The 24,996-nt window shown below is 43.8% G+C and overlaps 1 protein-coding gene across 2 annotated transcripts in view; it reads left to right on the top strand.

Moving 5' to 3' along the window:
* Window positions 1-24,996, top strand: part of PRKCH (protein kinase C eta) — a 233,165-nt gene that overhangs the window by 139,286 nt on the left and 68,883 nt on the right. The gene's annotated exons all lie outside the window — the stretch shown is intronic.

Below are 24,996 nucleotides of genomic sequence, written 5' to 3'. Positions count from 1 at the left end.
TGACATTGGGCATGTCTTTCCCTTGGGGTCCCAAGGTATTTGTTGCAGCCCTAGATGCCACACCTTGGCATGATAGCAAAGCAGAAAGCACAAGGGCAGGGGCCGAAGGGCTTCATGGCCAGTCTCCTTTTTTCAGGGAGGGAAGATCTTTCCTAGACTTGGGTCAACTGCCCTGTATGTCTGTTCTCACATTGCTACAAAGAACTACCTGAGACTGGGTAACTTATGAAGAAAAAAATGTTTAATTGACTCACGGTTCCACAGGCCATACAGGAGGCATGGCTGGGGAGGCCTCAAGAAACGGAATCATAGCGGAAGGGTGAAGGAGAAGCAAGCAGGGCTTCACATGACAGCAGGAGAGAGAGAGCAAAGGGGAAATGCTACACGCTTTTAAACAGCCGGATCTCATGAGACCTCGCTATCATGAGAATAGCAAGAGGGAAATCTGCCTCGTAATCCGGTCACCTGCCACCAGGCCCTTCCCTCAACATTAGAGATTCCAGTTCAACATGAGGTTTGGGTGGGGACACACAGCCAAACCATATCATGCCCTTAGCAAGGAGGCTGCAAGAGCAAATACCAGGACAAGACAAGCTGGCAGACCATGACTGGTTCACGCCAACCTTGATTCAGCCCCTGGCGCAGGACATTCTGCTTCTATTTAGAATCAGGCTCAAAATTGGGCTTCTGGTATCAATGAAGAGGCAAAATGGTCTTGGAGAGGGAGGGTCTGTACAGAGGTGTCAGAATCTTGCTGTCAAAAAACATTCTGGGAGAGTGAATTCTGGGCATGTTCCTGACCTGTGCCACCATCAAGGAAGTAGGGGATTCCATGGGAGCGGGATAGGGGCATCTGACCCGGTCAGGGAGGCTGGCAATACACCTCTAGGGAAGGTAAAGCCATGCTGGGACCAGGTGAATGAGTTAGAATTAGTTAGGCAGAGAATGAAGGCGAATATGTCATACAGCGTCAACAGCACGCCATAGGTCTACTGGTGAGACAGAGCATCCGGTGTGAAGGAGGCTCAGCACACGCAGCATATTGAGGTTGAAGTGGGGCCTGGTGAGAACTGAGGCAGCCGAGGTGGGCCTGGGCCAGGGCCAGGCCATGAAGATCCTTGCAGGCTGCGTTAAGGGGTTTAAGTTTAGTCCTGAGAGCAATGGAAAGTCATGGAAGAAGTTGAAGCAGAAGAATGACATATCAGGTTGTATGTTTTAATTATGAAAATCTAATTTCTTGCAATAGGTAATATAAGTATCCTCCAAATATTCATATCCTTTCTCTGAAAGAAACAATTATTGCTTGTTTTATTTATAGCCTTTGAGAGAATTTTCTGTACACAAAAGCATATATAACAGCACACATATGCATACATATTTATCTTTAAAAAACACAAATAATAATATACTTTGCCCATGATTCTGTATTTTTAAAATTTAATTAATCTATTTTTTGAGACAGGGTCTCACTTCGTCACCCAGGCTGGAGTGCTGTGATGGTTATGGCTCACTGCAGCGTCAAGCTCCCAGGCTAAAGCGATTCTCCCACCTCATCCCCCTGAGAAACTGGGACTTACAGGCACATGCCACCACACCTGGCTAATTTTTGTATTTTTTGTAGAGATGGGGTTTTGCCATGTTTCCCAGGCTGCTCTCAAACTCCTGGGCTAAAGCAATCCATCCACCTCAGTCTCTCAAAGTTCTGGGATTACAGGCATGAGCCACTGTACCTGGCCACTTTTTTTTTTTTAAAGACATAATATTAATAGTATACATTGGAAATTGTTTTGTATTTCTATATACCAAGCTGCCTCATTTTTAATGGTTGCATAGTACTCCATTTTAGAACATGACATAATTAATTTAACTTGTCCTCCTCTGTTGCTATGTATTATGTTCCTAGTCTTTTATTTCAGTCACTGTTGCAGTGAGTCCCCTTATACTTTTGTCTTTGTGTGCTTATGCTGGTGTTTCTGTATGACACATTATTAGTAGTAATATTGCTTGGTCAAAGGGTATATGCATTTCACATTTTGATTGAGTCCAATTGCCCCTCTCCTCCATTGTAGTTAAAGATAGTGAACATTTTATTGTTCATATGCCACACATTGTTCTAAGTGCTTTATGTCTGTTATCTCATTTAATCCTTACAGTAACCCTCTGAAATAAGTTCTGTTATTATCACCCCATTTCACAAGGAGAAAACGTAGGTACAAAGAAGCTTAGTTCCGAAGTGGCGGAGAGGGTTTGAAGCCAGGTGGTCTGACGACAGAGTACAGGCAGGCTCTTCCCTACTTGCTGGGCTGTGTCTCTAAATTCACACTCCCAAAGCTTGAGTGAGAAGATGCATTTCCCCCGCCTTCCCATCACGGCATGCTATCTGTCATTTGGGTCATCTGAGAGGTTAGAAAAATGGTATATTTGAAGTTCTAACTTGCATTCCTCTAGCTGTGACTGAAGCTGGGCGTTTTCGTGTGTTTTAGGATCACTTGTATTCAAATCTGTGTTGGGAGGGACACGTGCAGCCTGGAGAATGGGTGGAGCAGAGAAGTCTGGGAGCTTGGTGACAGGATGCACTGAAGGAGATACATGGCGTGGACTCCCACGCCACTCCAGTGTTATCAAGAGAAAAAAAACTGGGGAGGCATGGCTTCATGGGCCTCGACTCCCCTGCACTCCTCTCCCTTCCCCTCTGCTCCTCATTGGTCCTCAGTGACTCCTGATGGCCCTGGAGCCCATGCTGCTCCTGCCCCCATCCTCTTCTTTCCCTCTGCTGGGCCGGTCCTTGGTTCCCCTGGAGCTCCATTTCTCCCTGCCCCACACTGCTCCCTGGGGTAGCCTTGAAGCCCTTCCTTTGCTGGGCACTTTGCCAGCATACAGCCCCTCCCCTGCCCTCACCCCCTTGTTGGGCTCTTTTCTTGGAATAGAGGAGTGGAGTTACAGCTACAGGCTTGAGAGGAATAGCTGGTAGCTGATACTGGTTGCCCGCCAGGGTTTCAAGTGCCAGCCTCCTGAACACCACCATGAACACCACGGGTCAAGCCGCAGAGCCGGGTGACCGCTCAGATCTCCTTCCTAGGGCCTGAGCCAAAGATCACATGGTTTCCTATGACATGAGGTTAGGTCATCTTCACCAGCTGGTAACCTTTGAGTCAAGCAGTCAACTGGTATTTAGTGAGCTTAGCCTGGTCTTGCAGCAGCAGTGGTTCCAAGTTACTACTGCCGAAGCAAATAAAGAAGTATCTCATACCTAACTCAGGGGAATTTGATCTGTAAAAGGAAATTCTGGTGAGTATAAGCAAAGATCTCATCAGCAATTAGATCATGTTATGGTAGAGTAAAATGAGAAATTAACCTGGAACAGATTGGGAACCCAATCAATATAGCATATACAATCAAAATGTTCCAGGAAAATATATAAATTATACAATATACCAAAATTTTAGCGGCCACACGGGATTCCCAGTGTTTAGCGGGTGAAGCCTTTACTAGAATTGAAGTCTATTTTTCCTAGTGGAAGTTTTATGTTTGACCACAAGGTGGCAGTCATTACCGCAAAGTTTTTATTTCTCCTCCAGAGAAACCAAATGCATGGAACTGCCATTGCGGTTTAAGATGTGTGTATTGTAGTAGATGTCTCCAAAGCAAAGGATAAAGGAAATGTTCCCCTGCTTTAGGCTAAATCAAAGAAGTAGTGGGAACCCACTTCAAAGAAGCAAGTGAGGCTGAGCGCAGGCAGCACTTTGGGAGACCGAGGTGGGCCGATCACTTGAGCCTAGGAGTTTGAGACCAGCCTGGCCAACGTGATGAAACCCCGTCTACTAAAAATATAAAAATTAGCTTGGTGTGGTGGTGCATGCCTGCAATTCCACCTACTCCAGAGGCTGAGACAGGAGGATCTCTGGAACCTGGTAGGCAGAGGTTGCAGTGAGCTGAGACCATGCCACTGCACTCCAGCCTGGGCGACAGAGCGAGACTTTGTCTCAAAAAAGAAAAAGAAGAAAAAAAAAATAGCAGCAAGGGAGTTTTTCTCATGCTGAGATAGAGGTATACAATTTTAATTTTGCTCTCGCTGATGCCTTCTTTGAGGTTTGCAAGGTATCGGACTCCACAATACACATGGCATTTGTTCGCTGTGCATTCATCTGTCAGAAGTCCTCAGTGACAATTCCCATTTACTGTTGTAAAACTATGAAGAACAGAAAGTGTTACTTGCTATGAGAAATTACAGCAGAAAGATGCTTACTTTTTAGCTGCCCACTGTTGCAGGCCCTGGCTTCTGAAGTGAGATGCTAATCAGTGCGTAATGCTGAACTGTGACAGTCTCCCCTGGAGAATTTAGGAGTGAGAGGAGGTGTTGGAGCCACTCGATCTGCAGAGCATTTCATTGTGAGGGCCTTTGTAAAAACAGCACTTCCCTCATGCAGCCCCGTGGACTCAGTCTCTCTGAAGCCCAGAGCAGGGCAGTAACTAGCCGAGGATCCCTTAGATTGTAAGTGGCAGAGACAAGGTTCAAGTTTAGGTCAGGCTGACTCTGACTCCATATGTTGTCTTATTCTGCATTTAGTTGGTTGATTCAGCCTGGGCTTAAACACCTCCTGTCTGTCTTGGCCCCCGTCCAACCTGACAATATGGAAATGGCATCACCCTTGGGAACAGAAAACCTGAACTCTGTTTTAGCTTTGTTTTCCACCATCTAAATGGCTTGAGTCTGTCCTAAAACTCCTTTGAGCCTTAAAGTTCTCGTCGTTAAAATGAAAACAGGATCGCTGTGAGGGTCAAATGAGAGAATGCAGAATATTTTGTACAGTGTGAAGTGCTGTTCAAAAGTGAGTCAGTTCAATTGTGGTGATGACCCCCTCTCTCCTCACACCAAAGAAAAAAGGTCCCAGGGCTTCCCAGTGGCCAGCCCGGACACCCACATGGAGGGGACAGCAAACACTGAGAAAGTAAGTATTTTATAGGTCCTTTTGTTCTTGGCAAAAAGGAAATAGTAAGCAAATTTCAAATATTTGATAATTTATCAAGGTTGCTACAAAGGTTTATGAACCCATAGATTATTTCCCCTATTTTTTAATAATCATATACACTGCTTACAAGTGTATAAATGGGCATCCTTATATGTTTCTGATAGCACTGCAAATGCTAATAGTTTGTGACTAATTTGATAACCTGAACTAAAACTCATAAAATGTTTACTCTTGGATCTGTTTTTCTGATAATCTAGACTATAAAAATAATGTAATGAATAAAATGTTATTCATAAAGATGTTTAATTTTCAATGCTTTATTTATGTTTTCTTTTTTGGTCAACATCTCTCTAATCCTCCAGCCTCTGGTAACCACTATTGTATTTTGTTTCTATGAGTTTGGCTTTTTTTGATTCCACATATCAGTGAGATTAAGCGGCATTTGTCTTTCTGTGCCTGGCTTATTTCACATAATACAGTGTCCTCCAGGTTGATCCATGTTGCAAATGACAAGATATCTTTCTTTTTAAAAGCTGAACAGTATTCTATTGTGTATATATTCCATTGTTTCTTTGTCCATTCATCCACTGGTGAACACTTAGGTTTATTCCATAAGAGTGCAGTCATCTCTTCGACATGCTGATTTCATTTTCTTTGGATGTATATCCAGTATTGGAATTGCTGGAGCATATGGTAGTTCTATTTTAATTTTTTGAGAAGCCTCCATACCATTTTCCAAATGGCTATACTAATTTACATTCCCACCAACAGTATACAGGGGTTCCCTTTTCTCCACATTCTTGCCAATACCTGTTTTTCATCTTTTCAATAATAGCTGTTCTGACAAGTATGACAGAATATCTCATTGTGGTTTTAATCTGCATATTCCCGATTATTAGTGATGTTGAGCATTTTTAATATACCTGTTGGCTATTTGCGTGTGTGGTGTGTTTTTTGTTTTTTTGGTTTTTTTTACTTTTTATTTATTTTTATTTTACTTTAAGTTCTGGGATACATGTGCTGAACATGCAGGTTTGTTACGTAGGTACACATGTGCCATGGTGGTTTGCTGCACCTATGAACTGGTCATCCAGGTTTTAAGCCCCAAATGCATTAGGTATTTGTCCTAATGCTCTCCTTCCCCTTGCCCTCCCACCCAACAGCTTCCGGTGTATGATGTTCCCCTCCCTGTGTTCTCATTGTTCAACTTATGAGTGAGAACATGTGATGTTTGGTTTTCTGTTCCTGTGTTAGTTTGCTGAGAATGATGGTTTCCAGCTTCATCCATGTCCCCGCAAAGGACATGAACTCATTCTTTTTTATGGCTGCATAGTATTCCATGGTATATATGTGCCACATTTTCTTTATCCAGTCTATCATTGATGGGCATTGGTGTTGGTTCCAAGTCTTTGGTATTGTAAATAGTGCTGCAGTAAACATACATGTGCATGTGTCTTTAGAGTAGAATGATTTATAATCCTTTGGGTATGTACCCAGTAATGGGATTGCTGGGTCAAATGGTATTTCTGGTTCTAGATCCTTGAGGAGTCACCACATGGTTTTCCACAATGGTTGAACTAATTTACACTCCCACCACCTGTTGTCCATTTGTATGTCTTCTTTTGAGAAATGTCTATTCAGGTCCATTAACCATTTTAAGATTGGGTTGTTTCTTACTATTAAGTTGTTTGAGTTTCCTCTATATTTTGGATATTAACTCCTTATCCAGATACGTGTTTTGCAAACATTTTCTCCCATTCCACAGGTTGTCTCTTCATTCTGTTGGTTGTAGAAACTTTGCAGAAGCTTTTTAGTTTGATATAATTCCATTTGTCTGTTTTTGCTTTTGTTGCCTGTGCTTTTAAGGTCATATTTTAAAAAGTCATTGCCTATGCCAGTGTCACAGATTTCTTCGCCTAAGTCGTCATTTGGTAATTTTACAGTTTCAGGTCTTACGTTTAAGTCTTTAGTCCATTTTTCAGTGATTTTTTTATGTGATGTGAGATGAGGGTCTATTTTTATTCTTCTGCATGTAGATATCCAGTTTTTTCAACATCATTTTTTGAAGAGACAGTCCTTTGTTTTGTGTCCTCGGGATCTTTGTTGATAATTGATTGTAAAAGTGTGGATTTATTTCTGAGCTCTGTATTCTGTTCCATTGGTCTATATGTCTGTTTTTGTGCCAGTACCATAGTGTTTTGATTACTGTAGCTTTGTGGTAGATTTTGAAATCAGATAGTATAATGCCTCCAGCTTTTTCTTTTTGGTCAAGATTGCTTTGGTGTCATGCATTATTTATAATAGGAAAATATTAGAAACAACTTCAGCATTTAGCAATGGGGATACACTTCAATAATATACTATTTGATGAGATTTTTCAGCCAGTCAAGAGATAATTTTATGGTAAGTAGTTAAATTGCAAGGCACTGTCATAAGCACCTAACATGTATTGTTTATTGCACATGATTCCTATAACAGCCTTATAAGATAGGTACAATTATTATCTTCATTATGTCAAATGGAGAAGTGAGACATTGAGGAGTTAAGTCATTTGCCTAAAATCTGTCACAGAAAATGGTAAAAATAGGAGGTTAGAACCCAGGAAATAATACAGAGGTTATGATGATGAACAGTCTGTATCCATGTCGGGTTCTGCCCAAGGTAGTGAATTAGCAGACCCGTTCCCCTCCCCCGCCCCAAAAAAGACTGCCAGGAAATTATGCCAATAAGCTATCAGGGACTGGATTAAGGTAGTGGAATTACGAATGATTTTTTTTCCTATTTACCAAATTTGGTAATCGGATTACATTTCTTTAACAATGGGGGTAGGAGGAATAAGCCGTTATTAAGTCAGGGTCCAGACCCCTGGTGTCTCAGGACCTGGGATACAGCCTAGTACATGCTGCCTCCCTGACTCATTTCTGGCGAAATTCACATCACATTCCTTTTATCTGAATCAGTGAGGGTTGTGTCAGCAGCTGAGTCCCTGGCTTGGATGTCCTGGAATCCAGGCCTCCCATCCCCCATCCCCAGCTCCCAGGGGCCTCCCCTTCGGTTCTCCTCCTGGAGAGAGAGGAACAAAGACTAGGGGGTTGGGGGTGGAGGGGAGCCATCACAGGAAGGGGGAGCGACAAAGTAAATATTGGTCTGAGGCTTCAGGCTTTGTTCAGAGACCCAGTTTATGGAAGCAAAGGTTTCCATTTGGAAAACGGAAGACACTTTGTGGCCAGTGCCCAAAACAGCCTCTCACGAGCAGGCCCTGGGACTGGGTGAGAGGGCTGAGCCAAGTACCCCTCATTGTTTTGGGAATGACTTAAGTTTATGTTTAGGATCCACCGCTTTCAGGTGGCCACAGGATGCTCCGATGCCCAGCGCTTTTGCCTCCTCCCGCTCCTCTGCCTGCTGGGGCGTCCTGACGACGTCAGCCTGCAAGGATGGAGTTCCTGGCAGGACCATAGCCTTCCATAAGAAACCAACAAATGGCCAACAAAGTTGAAATCCTGGTGTTTGAAGGTCAGAATATCTTGGAATCTTGTGAAATAAATGCCATCGCTGCATACGTGCTGGTGCAAAATGATCTCAGTGTGCTCAGTGTACCTGGCAGCATGAGTACAAAGGAACATTCTTTTCTTTGTATTACTTTCTCCATTGTTGTTGTATTAAATATTAGCAAAGAAGTGGGAGAGTCAGAGAGCAGCCAGGCAGCAAGGCAGTCATGTGGCCCTGGAATTAATCTTTCCCCAGGCAGACAACTGCACCGTGACCTTCAGCACAAGAGCTCTGAGTTCTAATTCTGGCTTAGCTGGCCCACTTGTCTTTAAGAAGGTCCCCTGCCTTTTATTTTGAGATAAGCCTCTCCACCTAAAGGTGTGTTCCTTACTCCTGGACCTGTTGGCCAGCGTACTTTTAGGGAGTGCCACTCTAGCTGTCTTCAACATGTGGGGACGTAGCGGGGCTGCAGCCTGCACTGTCCAGCTGTGATGCTTCCCAGCGCCTCCAGCTCCCCTTTCCCTTCCCGCGGGCTCACTGAGCATTTGACTGAGCCCCTGCCAGCTGCTGGATGTGGGGAGGAGGAGGCATGCTCGGCCCCTGCAGTGGCTTTACTGCGTGTGCTCTGTGTTACTGTGACGCGCAGCGCAAGGGGAAGGGGCCCCGTGACAGAGGGTTAGACGAGAAGGGAACGTATAGCGGAAAGGCTGGGAGACTTTCCCCTTCACAGGCATGGGGATTCTGAAGAAGCCTCTATTCATGCCTTGGGGTAGTTGGTTGATTCCTGGGGACTGGATGGTACCCACTTTGCAGGAGGGGATGAGCGAAGAAGGAAAGGTCAGTTCATGAGACCCTAGCATATGTCCTAGGTGCTCATATTCATTACCAGTGTCTATGAAACTGAACTGCACATTGGCATTCTATAAATATCCATTGAACAAAATATCTCATTTAATACCCAAAGCATCCAGGAAAGAGTATCATCCTCATTTTAAAGGCCTAGCAACTGAGATCCAGAGAAGTTAAACGACTTGCCCCAGATCACATAGCAAGCCAGAGTCAGTGCATGGATTCCTGACCTGACTGTCCTGCTAAATAATATACAAGCCATTTCCATTATATCACAAATAGAAGTTTTGAGTCTCTAATATGTACAGCTGAGAATACTGTCATTAGACAGGAATAGAGGCAGTTTTCCACAGTAGGTGGTTTTTGGCCTTTTGTGAAATACCTGAGGATATTTCCTCTGATCTGTTTGGAACTAGGTTTCCCCCTCTCCCTGAGCACTGGCTGCTACACATACAATCTGGTCTGCTATGGGTCATTGGTTGCAGTTTGCCTTTGGCTCCGATCAAAATAGAAAATGAGCCAGAGCATGGTGTGTCCTGTCTCTGCATGTTCCTACCTTATTCATAGTGTTCCATCTTTCTTTTAGGTTATTGCGGATTTATTTCCATAGTCAGACAAGATCTGACTTTGGGGCCAACATATGTTGGACCCGCCTCCTTCTCTGCTGAAGATTCTCTGAAGACAAAATGTGCATAGGCCGTCTCCAGGATCTGGATTTTGGGGGGATTATTTGGGACCTTTGCTTCTGTCCTTTCAGGCTACCAGGCTTTCTAACCTTCTGTTGCTAAATAGGGCCACAAAAATGAATAGGAATAAGAGAACCTGAAGTTCAAGCTGTGTCTTTGGCTCTGTCTCTTTGGATGGGACTGCCAAGATACTTGGTGTGACAAAAGGATTTGAAATAGTCGGCTTGTTTTTTCAGTTTGAGGTTGTTCCGTTGTAACTGGTCTCGATTTTGGTAGCCGACATTATCGTTGACAACCTAGAGACTGAGTAGACTGCCACCTCCATGTCTGGTAAGATGGTATGTGGAGTTTTGTGTAATTAAAATATTTGATGTAACCAGAACACAACTCAGGTCACAATTTGTCCCTGTGTCTCATGATGACCGAAAGCTTTTGGGGTGGTGATTGCTTGGTTGTGGTTTTCCTGGACCCAACTTGGAACCCTTAAAGCCTGCCACGTTATGGATACTCTGGCTTCAGTAGGGCCCTTTATTGAAATACCAAGCGCCAGGACTGCTCAAAGGGTGAAAATGAGATGGGTGTTCTGCCAGGAAGTTTAGTGAAAAATCAGTCAATCCAGGATCACACTGACTGAATGCTAGGCAAAAGAAACAGTTCTTTTATTTGTTTTCATTTTTTGCAGAGTTGGAGGTCTTGCTATGTTGCCCACACTGGTCTTGAACTCCTGACCTCAAGCAATCCTACTGCCTTGGCCTCCCAAAGTGTTGGGATTACAGGCATGAGCCACCGTGCCTGGCTAGAAACAGTTTTTTAAAAACTCATTCTAGTTGGGAAGAGAAGACTAATACACATGAAAGAAAAGTATACAGTAGATAGCATGTAGTAAACATAGTCCTTATGCTACAAAAGGAAAGGTAGTTGAAAATGAACATTGGGTTTTAGGGGAAACTCTTAAGTATGTGCCAGTCTTTGCTCAGAAGTACAACCTGATTGGCTGTGAGACTAAAGCCAACTAATAGCTTTCAGCAGCCCCTCGGGTGTGGGCTGCAGATGGTTCCCTAGGAAGCTGGGTTGACTCCTGCTGTGACCAGCTGGGACTGCCAGGTAGGACCTGAAGCGGCTGCCAAGGGGCTGCCACCCCACCGTGAAGAGAAAATCATGCAGTCTGAAAGCCTGACTGCTTTGGATCAAAATCATACCCTGTAATATATTCTAGTTTTTAACTACTTGGGTTTTCCTTAATTACTTAATCTCTGCTGAGAACCTAGCTGCATCCATCTCTTCTAGGTTCAGAATCATCCACAGCGTCTCATGAACAGAAACAGCCCTGTCAACAGAAAGTTAGCAGACTCGTCACGTAGAGTTGTGCACTGGCAGGTTAGCGGGGAAGGTGTTCATTCATTCAGCAGATATGCACTGAGTATCTGCGAGGTGTAGGGCTCGCCTTCAAGCCTTGAGGACGAAGCAGTGAGCAAAACAGAAAAGAGTCCCTGCCCTCATGAAACTGACATTCTTTGGGAAGCTTAAAAGGCTGAAGCTCGTGAACAGGTTGTTCATCTTGTAGTCTCAGCTGGTGACCCTCCATGCAGGCTGCTCCCTGTGGCAATTCCTGGATTTTCCTTTCAGGCAGGCTCAGAGCAGTCATCTGTTTGAAGAGTCTGGGGGGTTTGTCTGAAGCTACATTTGCAGATCAAGTGCTCCCTTATATTTTTTGTAGGATGCAGTGAAATTACTGGGGAGAGGGTTAGCTCAAGTCCTTGGTCCTTGGTACTGTCTCTGGTTAGCAGTGGATTCTGGGTCACTATAGGGGTTGGGAGGTTTAAAGCAGGAGGCAGAATGGCAAGAGTAGCAGCCCCAATAGGCTGCATTTGCTCCCAGTGCCACTTGCATGATCTTTCTCATCCCGCTGGCTAGACTAGTTTGTTCACCGGCAGCCCCTGCATCAGGCTATGAGGACACCCTGTCTACCTCCTGTCTCCATCTCTATACTAACCCATGTGCCATCAAAAGCGACTGACTCTTTCTTTGCAAGGTTCCTTTTCCTTCCTTCCCTCTAAGCTAATAGCTTGGCTCAGTCTTGCCAGCAGACCCTCCCCTTTTTGCTGGAGGGCTTTGGCATGCCCTGTCTCTTCTCTGGGGCCACCCAGGGAGTTCTTGTTTCCTTTCTGTGGGAGGTTTCCAATTCTTAGTTACAGCAGAAGAGCCTGTATTTTTTAGCTCACTCCTGCCCACTTCTGGTCTAGAATGATTTATGGCTTAGGTGTTACAAATGGGAGTCCTGGAACTCTTCCCAGAGTCTCTTAATTCCATTCTTGTGGTATATGACGTTCTAAACATTAAAATGATGTAATATATAATTTCCAACCAAAACAAAAGAGGAGAGCCCTGCCAGCCAAATTCCTCCCTCCTCTCCATACACGTTCTTCTATCGCTGTGCAGTGAACCCTGGGAAGTGTTTGTCAGTCAGCTTCCTTGTTCTCCTGGCTCCTTACTCCCCAGGGACCACCAAGCCACAGACTGCACGGTTTGCTCTGAGGGCATGTGAAGTGGAAACTAACCTGTGCCTGCAGCAAGCCCAGACCTTCTACAATCATGTCTACCAGTGGTGAAAGTCGGTTCAAGATGAGTTGGACACGACCAAGAAAAATAGGGAACAAATATGGCAGAGCTCCTCTCTGGCTACTGTCTACAGAAGGAGGCTAATAGCAGCAGACCTGGTGAGAACGCTGGGCCAGTGGCCCGTGGACCTGCCTGCCCCAAGGCAGCAATCATAGGAGTGGGGTCAAGGAAACACTAAGGAGGTAGACCTGATAGGACTTTTTAAGGAGGAGTGGCCAGGGTTCTGGCCGGTTGGGAGCCTGGAGAGAATGGAATGGCATGAGTTCAGTTTTGGGGAAGTTCAGTGGTAAGACTGGTTTCTAGTTTCTCTTCTGGAAGCTCATAGATATAGGATCTGTTCATTCACTTGATTTGTGCCTCTTATTTGGGCTTCAGGACACATCTGTGGCCATTCGCAATTAAAACACCATGCCCAGTTAGCCATCATCGCCTCTCGGAGCTGTCTGCTTTACCAGGCTAAAACAATGATCTTTATCACCAGTTGTAAGTGATTTAAAAAAAAAAAAGTGCCCTTCCACGTTGCTCAGAACTTTGCTCTCACCATCTTGACCCTCACCAACAGGTCAGGTTGTTTTAATAATCTAGTGGCTGGTAAGTTTTCATCCTTTGCAATAAAAAAAAAAAAATCACTGATTTGCATAGTGCAATGCCATTTGCCTACTTTGTTGGGGGTGGGGGCTGTCCTGTTCATTGTGGATGTTGAGCAGCATCCCAGAACACCAGCAGCTCACCAAATACCAGCAGCACCTCTCCAGTTGTAACAACCAAACATGTCTCCAGACATTGGTTCCCAGGGGGAAGAATCTCCCCTGGCTCCCTTACATGACTGTCAAGGTGATTATCCTTGATATGAAAAATCAAATGGGTTATCACTTTTCTTTTTATAGAGGCCAACGCCCAACTGTGTCAGACCTTCTTTATGAAAATATAAGCATTATTTTTTGTCTGAGTTTGTAGAAAGGCAGAGTTCCTGTCGGGGGCTCATTACAGCTGTCGGTGCCTGCACTGACAGTGGCACTGTTAGGGATGGAGCCCCTGAGCTCGGGGGAGACAGCGGAAGCGTGCAGTGTCTGTTTAATGTGAGTGAGGGCTGGCATGCTGCTGGCAGCTCTCAACAGTGAAGCCTGCTGCTCGATAAGGCATTATTATCACAGCCTGGGGGCATCTAGGGAGCAAAAGATTAGCTGACTGAGCATATATCTAAAATGGGTTATTTTTTAAAAGCAAGCAGTAGAAATACTGCAGCTTGTCTTGTTTTAGCATTTAATAATTACACTTTCACTTTACCATCAAGGCATTGAGTCAGTGGCGTTTTATGAAAAGCATCCTCCCCACCCTGAACTTTGTGAGTCAGATTCCCATCCTGTGTGTGGTACATGTGGCTGAATTGTACAAACAGATAATCAGAGTTTTACAAAACGGTTCCCAACCAGCATGGAAAAACGTGCTGAAAGCAATATGATTGTGCTTTGAGGGAGAGCCGCTTGCGGGCTTTTTTTGTTCTGTTTCCCATACGTGGAAATGCCACTTCAACTTGAAATGTGGATACCTTACCAGAGGATTGCTTGAGCCCGGGAGGTTGAGGCTACATTAGTGAACTGGGATTGCACCACTGCATTCCAGCCTGGATGACAAAGTGAGACCCCTGTCTCAATTTTTTACAACCCACAAAAAAAGAAAAACAACAAAACAAAAAGTAGACACCTTAAATGCTATCTTAAGGCTGAATGGTCTCTAAATATTGAAGGTGGACCCTGGCCAACAGAGACATTAGCTGTTTGTGTACTATAATGAATGGTAATAGTGTACTTATCTTGCATTTTAAATTCAATTCTGTAAATGTTTATGGAGCATACATTATGTGCCAGGGATGAAGACAAAAGAACAAAATGTGGACCTGCCCTTTAATTGCTTACAGTCAAAGGTCATGATAACACCATGTGATAGAGAGAAGAAAGTCATGGTTGATCCTCGTGGAGGTTGGAAAGACTTCCCAGAGGAGGGGCTGTCTGAACTGTGTTTTGAAGATGAATAGGAACCCTGTAGTCACAGGAGGAGGGCATAGACTCCCAGACAGAGGTAACAGCAGTGCAAAGGTACAGAGGCTTAAAATTGTAGGACATGCCCAGGAAACCCCAAATGACTAGATAAGGCAGATTTGTAAGAGGGGAAATGGTGGTGGGGGGGGAGGGTGGTGATGAAGCAGCAAAGTCATAATGTGTCTGATGTCCTTTGCTGAGGAGCTTAGACTAAAATGTTTAGGTAAAAGGAGCCAGCAAAATCTTTAAGGGAGGAAGTAACATAAGATTTGCATGTTAGAAGGCTCTCTCTGGCTGCTATCTACAGAGGGAGGCTAATGGCAGCAGATCTGGTGAGGATGCTGGGCCCGCAACCTGGAGACTTGCCTACCCCAGGGAAGCAATCATAGAGTGGAGTCAAGGAAACACTAAGAAGGTAGACTTGATAGGACTTTTTAAGTGGGAATAGCCAGGGCTCTGGCCAGTTGGAAGCCTGGAGAGAATGGAAGAGCCTGAGTTCAGTTTGGAGGAAATTTAGTGGTAAGATGCTCGTTTGTCAGAAACACAGTTGAGATGGGAGATCAGTTTGGTGTCATCCATGTCCTCTTGGTAACTAGAAACTATAATATAAAATCTTTCAGGCCAGGCACAGTGGCTCACACCGGTAATCCCAGCACTTTGGGAGGCTGAGGCGAGTGGATCACCTGAAGTCAGGAGTTCGAGACCAGCGTGGTCAACATGGCAAAACCCCATCTCTACTAAAAATACAAAATTTAGCCAGGCATGGTGGCGCACACCCATAATCCCAGCTACTCGGGAGGCTGAAGCAGGGAGAATCGCTTGAACCTGGGAGGCAAAGGCTGCAGTGAATCAAGATTGCACCAGTGCACTTCAGCCTGGGCAACAAAGCGAGACTCTGTCTTAAAAAAAAAAATCAAAAATCTTTCAGTAGATGTTTATAGAGAGAGTGAAGAGAGGAGACTTGAAGAAGGAATTCTAAGTAAGGGTTAAGGTTGAGTGGAAAAAGAAGAAGAATCAGAAGGAAGTGGTTTCATAGTAGGATAAATCAAGTGCTGAGATGAAGTCAGTTCACTAACAGACTCAGAGTTCTATTGGATATGGCATGAGGTTCTTGGTGTCACCATCTTAGGATCTGCTCATTTTGGGGGTTTTAACAACCCATCTGAACTCCACTTAGCCAACTGAAGCTTCTCTTCAAAGTTAACACAATGTGCTTTCTCCCATATAAACCTTTTAAGCTGTTTCTGGTGACTACTTCTCTTCCTGTTAGAGCTCCACCTCTTTTTAATTTAACCTCTGTATCTTTAGAGTAAGGTCTGCAACTTTCTTCCTTAATGGACAGTGGAGATCAATATGTAATCCAGATTGCAAAAATGGTTTGGGAACACTGCATGTTCTCACTCATAGGTGGGAGTTGAACAATGAGAACACATGGACACAGGGAGGGGAACATCACACACTGGGGCCTGTTGGCAGGTGGGGGACTAGGGAAGGGATAGCATTAGGAGAAATACCTAATGTAGATGACAAGTTGATGGGGGCAGCAAACCACATGGCACATATATACCTATGTAACAAACCTGCACATTGTGTACATATACCCTAGAACTTAAACTATAATTTTAAAAAATTTTTTTAATGGTTTAGGAGGAGGTCGTGGGCACGTCATTTGCTTGAACAGATTTTGTTCCCCAACAAAAGAGAACCAGAGAAGAGTTTGTCATGGCTATGGTGGAGGAATCAAACTCAAAATAACACGTGAAAGGCACATTCCACACGGAAACTTCAGCCCGTGCATCAACACTGCAGATGGGGAGAGGAAATGAATTCTCAGCCAGTAGATTCCCAGGCATCACCTTGAGGCAGATACGGCATATTCTTGGCCATAGTCTCTACTTCTCTAACTGGACAAAGTGTCTAATCAACTATAACCCTAGTATCTTCCCACATGGCAAAAGTGTCAAATTCATACATAGATCAGAGGGAGAAGTGAAATTGTGGTTGTCTTAAAAGTTTACAGTTTAGGGATCTCTGTCATGAAAAATGATCTAAATAAATGAAATGGTATTTTTACTCTTTATCCTATAGGCCCTTAGAACAAACTAAGTCCTTAAATATCCTATTTGATGCTTAAACCAAAATCTTTATAAAGAAAATTTCACTATGTGAAATGGTGACTTAAAGAAATCTTATTGTGGATGCTTTTGTTAAGTTGCTAAACCTTTTTTTAAAAGTTGATAGTCTTCCAGGATATCTTCTTTGTGACTCTTAGTGTATTTCAAATGTGGGTAGTTTTGACTAGGAGGTTTGTTCAGACGTTCTTGTCAACCACTAGGGGGTGCTCTAAAGATTAATGATGTCTAAATGATTGCCCAATCAATTAAAACACCGTGCCCAGTTAGCAATCATCTCCACTCAGAAATGCCTGCTTTACCAGGCTAAAAAAAATGATCTTTATCATGGCATAAAGGCTATCATGTCCTCATATATTCATTAACCTAATTAGAAGTCAAGCTAATTGTAGGACTTCATAGAACTGGCATTGGGAATAGTATGCAACTGTTTAAAAAAAAATCATGTTCTTGATGACTAATTATATCAGGAAATAATATGCAATGTAAATGAAAAGAGAATCGTATGTTTTTTACTTTTTCCTTTCTGTTTTTAAAACATGCTATAGAATGTTAAGTATGATTAGGACACAAAGGAAAAATTAAATATAGTTAACATTACCTTGAAAATTTCTTATTTGCCCTGAAATCTCCAGTTCTTTGAAGCTAAAAGTTTGAGACTTCTATATCTGATTGTCAGGATTAGGGTGATTTTATTTTCATTTTCTTTATTTTCTTCTCAATTTTCTATCTATTTACTTTGTAATTACATTTGAACTATGGATATATAATTAGTTTTATAAGTAGAAAAATAAAAGCTTTATAAAGGAAAATACAGCATCAGCAGACCTGGTTCTCCTACCTAACTCTTCTACAAACTGTTTTAACTATGGGCAAGGTACTTCACTTCTTTGCCCTTTGCTTCTGTAAAATGGTTGGGTGAAACTAATCTTGTCAGTTTGTTCCAGCTCTTCTAAAGTGCCAGTTTAATTGTACCAGGAGACAAAAATGGTTCCTGTTATATTCACTCCTGAAGCATTTATTAACCCTCACAATTGGCAAGGCACTGTGCTTAGTGCTATTAAAGATATTTCACTTAGCATCTGGGCTCTGCCTTCAAGGGTTTCAGGTCCCCCGTGGAGAACAAGACCAAGTGCACAGATCCAGCCCAGCCCTACACCATGGTACTGGAAAGCTGTATGTGGACCAGAAATGCCAAAGGAGGTTCCATCAGGAAGGGTGGACTTGTGCTGTGACTCTGCTATGCCCCCTATCATATGTTACCGCTTATTTATGCTTTAAAGAACATCCTGGCCTGGATGTTTCACAGTGTGTTAAACTGCAAGCTAGATTTCCTCTTTGTTTCCGTAGTCTAGTATATATATGCCAGTAAGGCTTGTCGGGTTTCATTATGAGAGATGGCTATAATGCATCCAGATTACCAGGAAAACACTTGGTCTTTGAAAAGAGCTGTGTGTCCTTCCAGGTTTGAAATGCAAGGCACTAAGGGTTTGTTGTATTCAGGACATATTTTACCTTCCCAAAGACTAGTCTCTGAGCTCAGACAGGATGTGTCTTGCCTGTGGGCTTGACACAGGGGTTGCTGGGTGATTGAATTAACCTTTGACATCTTCTGGGCTGTGCAAAATGATAAGTCAAAAAAAAAAATGCAGCCATTAGACTCCTTCTCATTGTTTCTTCCTTGAAGGCTGTGTAATCATTCTTAATGTGGTTAAATTCAAGTTGTTTCCAGTTCAGACATGGTGCAATCAGATTTCCTCATGAGAGTGCTTTTCCACTGTGACCTCTTTGACGTCAGTAACTGTTTCCTGTTGATTTGAACTCCCTACTCACCCCGTAGATGACTTTGTCTGAGAAAAATAATAAAGCAACGGTATTTAGGAGAAGTTCAACACTGCTATCTGTTATGGAGATTTCCTTCTCCTTCCCTCCAGCCGTCAGTAGCACTCTGCAGCTTTTCGCACAGCATGGGCTTGTTATTCATATAGATATACTCCAAGGCAGTTCTTAGAGCTTGGGTAAGTAAGAATAGATGTGGCTCCCAGCTTCACATTGCCTTAAAGCAATAGCTACATTTTTCATAACTTACATGTTATGTCTATCTTTGAATTATTTCCAAAAGGTAATCTGCATCCTCACGAAAATTCTGAGTATGGTGACTCTTTCCTGCTGCCTCGGTTTCTGGAATAATACATCTTCAAATGCAGTCTTTAAATCATAGAGACAACAGATTTTTACTTTAAATGGAGAAAAATCTTTTGCAATCTGGTTCTGAGATTGAATCAACTTTATAGAAAGGGAGAATAACTACTATAAAAAGTCTTGCTTACAGTAATATGTTTGTAGTACATAGGAGGGCATTTGTTTTGCAATAATAATTATTATAAACCCCTTAAAATAGAAAATATGAATTACCAATTAGTGTTAGAAAACTTATCAGAACTGAAACCTTGGTTAGTATGTTTTGGTTATCAAATCTAGGTTTGTAACCCCTTGCTCAGCAAGCATTTCCCAGAAAGAAAAGTCCTTATCCGGTCAAGGCCATTACCATATAGCATCAGGAAACGTCCCTGTGTCCCAGCAGCTGGGCCAGGACTCCTTCTACCTCCTTCGACCCGCTATACCCCTGTCCCACACTGAGGGTTGGGGGAGCTACTGCAGCTGCTGTTTCGGCTGCTGTTTCATTCCTGTCCACTTGTGAGTGTGTGTGCACCTCTGCCAGTCTTGGAGGTCCATGAGGGAGGCATCACCTCTAGACCCAGGGCACGTAGCTCACTGCCACGTGTGCCACAGCCACAGCCAAGGGGCCTTCCTATGCCTCATACAGCAGGCCCTTTGGAGCCCTGGTAGCAGTTGGCCATGGGGGCTGAAGCTGCAGCAGATGCACTAATGATGATGAGGATAATAATAGTTGCTAACATCTCTTGAGCATTTCATTTATGGTATGCCAGACACTATTCGAAGCTCTTAGCTTAAATCATTTAATCCTCACAAACCTGTGAGTTGGGTTGTCTTATTATCCCCATTTTGCAGATGTGAGTTTTGTCAGAGAGAAGCTAAATATAGCACAGCAGGAGTTGCTCTTGGACCTCAAGCATCCTGGCCCCAGAGTCCAGGTGTCACTGCTGCCCTGGGCTTCCTCTTAGTCATACCGGGACTTGGGCACTGGGCACAAAGTCTCCTCTTTATATAATGTAGTGGTACCAATAGCTTCTATTGATTGAGATCCTTTTCTGGGCTTGGCACTGTGTGAGGCACTTGGCTTCTGGTTTAATCTTTACATGATCACTGTAGCTATAGGTGTTATTATCCCAGATTTAGAAATAAATAAGGAAACTTCTTACACCTTAAAAATTGGTGTGTGTCATCTACAGCCATCTGATCTTTGACAAACCTGACAAAAACAAGAAATGGGGAAAGGATTCCCTATTTAATAAGTGGTGCTGGGAAAATTGGCTAGCCATAAGTAGAAAGCTGAAACTGGATCCTTTCCTTACTCCTTATATGAAAATCAATTCAAGATGGGTTAGAGACTTAAATGTTAGACCTAAAACCATAAAAATCCTAGAAGAAAACCTAGGTAATACCATTCAGGACATAGGCATGGGCAAGGACTTCATGTCTAAAACACCAAAAGCAACAGCAGTAAAAGCCAAAATTGACAAATGGGATCTAATTAAACTAAAGAACTTCTGCACAGCAAAAGAAACTACCATCAGAGTGAACAGGCAACCTACAGAATGGGAGAAAATTTTTGCAATCTACTCATCTTACAAAGGACTAATATCCAGAACCTACAAAGAACTCAAACAAATTTACAAGAAAAAAAAAAAAACCCATCAAAAAGTGGGCAAAGGATATTAACAGACACTTCTCAAAAGAAGACATTTATGCAGCCAACAGACATGAAAAAATGCTCATCATCACTCGCTATCAGAGAAATGCAGATCAAAACCACAATGAGATACCATCTCACACCAGTTAGAGTGGCAATCATTAAAAAATCAGGAAACAACAGGTGCTGGAGAGGATGTGGAGAAATAGGAACACTTTTACACTGTTGGTGGGACTGTAAACTAGTTCAACCATTGTGGAAAACAGTGTGGTGATTCCTCAAGGATCTAGAACTAGAAATACCATTTGACCCAGCCATCCCATTACTGGGGATATACCCAAAGGATTATAAGTCATGCTGCTATAAAGACACATGCACACATTATTGTGGCACTATTCACAATAGCAAAGACTTAGAATCAACCCAAATGTCCATCAGTGACAGACTGGATTAAGAAAAGGTGGCACATATACACCATGGAATACTATGCAGCCATTAAAAAGGATGAGTTCGTGTCCTTTGTAGGGACATGGATGCAGCTGGAAACCATCATTCTCAGCAAACTATCGCAAGAACAGAAAACCAAATAGTGCATGTTCTCACTCATAGGTGGGAATTGAACAATGAGATCACTTGGACACAGGAAGGGGAACATCACACACCAGGTCCTATTGTGGGGAGGGGGAGGGGAGAGGGATAGCTTTAGGAGATCTACCTAATGTAAATGATGAGTTAATGGGTGCAGCACACCAACATGGCACATGCATACATATGTAACAAGCCTGCATGTTGTGCACATGTACCCTAGAACTTAAAAAGTAAAAAAAAAAAAAAAAAAAAATTGGTGTGTGTGCCAGGCATGGTGGCTCACACCTGTAATTCCAGCACTTTGGGAGGCCGAGATAGGATTGATTGAGCCTAGGAGTTCAAGACCAGCCTGTGCAACACAGAGATACCCAGTCTATACAAAAAATTTGCCAGGTGTGGTGGCACACACCTGTGGTCCCAGCTGCACAGGAGGCTGAGGTTGGAAGGATCACTTAAGCCCAGAAGTTCAGCGCTGCAGTGAGCCATGATCCTGCTACTGCCCTCCAGCCTGGGTGACAGAGTGAGACCCTGTCTCAAAAAGAAAAGCAAAAATTGTATTTTAGCTGAAATTCTCCTGGTAGCAGAAAATTTACTTCAGGTAGTAAGAAAACTTACTTAAGGCTATGCAAAAAAAAAAAACTAAAAATAAAGATTCGGAGGTACAACGGATGTCTCATGCAACCCAAGGGCAGGAATTGGCCAGGTCTCGGCTGATCTGAAACCAGAAGGACATGAGGAGCCCTGGCAGTTTTGCTCTTGGCTCACTCACCCTCCCTGATCTCTTGTCTCTGCCTCACTCTATGTTTCTGCTTCATTCTTCTCCTTCACGCATCCACCTGTCCATTCATCCATCCACCCAGTTTTTCTCCACTCTGTTATACCTAGGCATTTCCCACATTTACACTGCAAAAGCAGTTTCCATTTCCTAACCCGTGTTTCCTCAGTTCCTGCACACAGCCCAGACTAAATTAAAAGCTTTTTATCTCAGTTTCAGTTTTCTGGAAAAGAGACTCTGGACAGGCGCAGCTCTATCTAACTGGTTGTGCACAGATGCTTGCGTTTACCCATGTGGCTGGGCTGGAGAGTGGGTAAATGCTGAGGAAGGGATCACCATGAGCTGAACAGATGCCTCCAAAGATGTTTGCCCCAGTGACCCTGCAGGATCTTGCCCTGGTCCATGCTTGCTCTCCAGTCACTTTCCTTAGGTAGCATTATCTTGTCACTTGTATCATCCTGGCATAGCACTTTCATCCACCCAGGTATTATGTCTCTGGTTCATACAAATTGCCCATCAGCTTTAACTTCTATCCAACAGCCCTTAATGAGGGAACCTTAGGGATTGCACCCTACTTATACTGACAACCATTATTCAGGGGATATTTTTAGCCCCTTGGGCCTGGGGAAGGAATAGTTCTGAACTGATAGCGAGGACAGAGTGGACCCAGACTGCAGCAGGTCAGTGTCATCAGAGCAAGTGATGACAGGAATTCTGTATTTACCAGGCAGCAGCTCCTTGGCCTCCCACACCGGGTATGGGACAAAGGGATTTCTGAGTTGCTTTCACTCCCACAGGTGTTCATCACCCCATGTTAATGACTTGTATTTGTGGTTGGCTGAATCAGGGACAAAAGAGAGGAGCAGGGACAGAGGGTTTTAGAAGTGATGTTAAACCGGTTTCCTGACCCTGAGATTTCCTAGCACACAAGTCAGGGCAGACTTTACCTGACAGAACCAAAAGCCTCAGGTAAGGCTGTACAGATGTGCAGGCTCAGTTTCTAGGAAATTGGACTTTAGAAAAACCAAAATGGTTCTATGCACAGATTTAAATACTGAAACAGTCATCTTTGCCATCTCTGTCTAGAGTGGGATTTGGGAAACTCCTCTCTGCCATAGGAGTGACTCACTACAACCATAATCCATCTTCCAGTACCTCCCTAAATGCAGGATTTCCAAAAAATGCTTCACCTAGTTGCTTCACAGTTGAATTTGTGAAGCATGATTTGGTGTTTGTCGAGTCATCAGTGATACTAATTCTTAAATAGCACAGACTGAGAGTAGAGCTGTAGGTGAGAGGTTTTCTTTTGCCTCCTTTCAGAACTTCAAATACAGGTCTTAGCTTTGTAAAGGGCATTCACTAAATGTGAAAAGTTTTACTCCTTTGGAATTAATTCCAAAGGGGTAAAATTTTGCTGGAGTGATTTGCTTTTGTAGCTGATGTTGTTTTATTCTGTGTGGCAAGCTCCAACATTACTGGAGTCTTTTTCAAGCCAAGCACCATAGCTGCACCTGTTTTACTCCAGGCACTGGGCTTATAATTCTAGTACAGACCAGTAGTGAGTGATCATGTTTATTAATGGCAGCTGAGACCCTGCACGTCTCATTTGTGGGTGACCTGAGATGGAGTGAAACAAAGCACCCCTAAGTAGCTTTTTGCTTTTTCTGCATTTCATTTTGAAAATAGCAGTACAGTTACAGCGAAGCCTCACACTCACGCACTCCAGCGCTTGACAACCTGCCTGCCTTTGCAGTCCCTCCCGCCTGCCTTTGCAGTCCCTCCCATCTGCCTGACATCTTACACTTCAGCGGCACAGTCTTCCTGACACCCTCCGCCTCAGTCCCCACTCCAGCCTGACTTGCATGCCCTCATCCTTCTAGGCTGGGGAATTGGCTCCTCTTAGAAGCTTCCCCCACAAACCCCACCTGCCAAATTCCACCTCCAGGCTGCTCAGATGCCCTGCTGGGTGTCCCCATAACACCTTCTGTTCCCCTCCACTGCACTTAACACACTGTGGTGATATGCTGTGCCTGCATGTCCGTGAGCTTCCTGAGAGCAGTGTGGAGTCGTATTAGTTTTAGGAGGCTGGGTCCTTACCCAGGCCCTAGCATACCATGTGTGTGTTTAGTAAACATTTGTCTTGTTCAGAACCTTAAAGGAACCACAGACGATCTCTGCAATCTGTAGTATATGCTATAAAGCCTGCGCACCAGGCTCCAAGTGGAGCCGCTGGGACCCGAACCAGAGCCAGCCGATTCTCAATGTGGATGCCGTTCCAACAAGCCCAATGGCCTGGTTACTTCAGGCAGCAGAAAGGCCATTATGGGACATGGGTGGTTACTCGTTTCCCTTATAATGGGCAGCGGGGATGCAACAGTTTCTTTTTGTAGCTGCTTTCCAACTCCCATTGCCTAAACAAGGGCTCTCTCCAACAGCCTCACAACTGTGTCTTTCCCATGTCTTATCTTCCGTCTTTCAGATGAAAATAAGAAAAACATGCCGGGCGCGGTGGCTCAAGCCTGTAATCCCAGCACTTTGGGAGGCTGAGACGGGTGGATCACGAGGTCAGGAGATCGAGACCATCCTGGCTAACACGGTGAAACCCCGTCTCTACTAAAAAATACAAAAAACTAGCCGGGCGAGGTGGCGGGCGCCTGTAGTCCCAGCTATTCCGGAGGCTGAGGCAGGAGAATGGCGTGAACCCGGGAGGCGGAGCTTGCAGTGAGCTGAGATCCGGCCACTGTACTCCAGCCTGGGCGACAGAGCGAGACTCCGTCTCAAAAAAAAAAAAAAAAAAAAGAAAATAAGAAAAACATGGAGGAAGCACATGTAATACACACTCATCATAGAAACCTTGAAAGATACTGAAAAGTATAAAGAAGAAATGTCACCCCCGATCCCACAACAAAAAACTGACTTCTGTCACTCTGTAGCCATCTTTTTTGTCCTTTCTATGCATCTATCTGCATTTTTGGCTATAACTAAAATCACTCTGCACATTCACATTTATGATC

Source organism: Macaca thibetana, chromosome 7 (assembly GCF_024542745.1).
Source record: "Macaca thibetana thibetana isolate TM-01 chromosome 7, ASM2454274v1, whole genome shotgun sequence".
NCBI classification, from domain to species: Eukaryota; Metazoa; Chordata; class Mammalia; order Primates; family Cercopithecidae; genus Macaca; species Macaca thibetana.
This window is presented reverse-complemented; position numbering and strand designations above follow the sequence as displayed.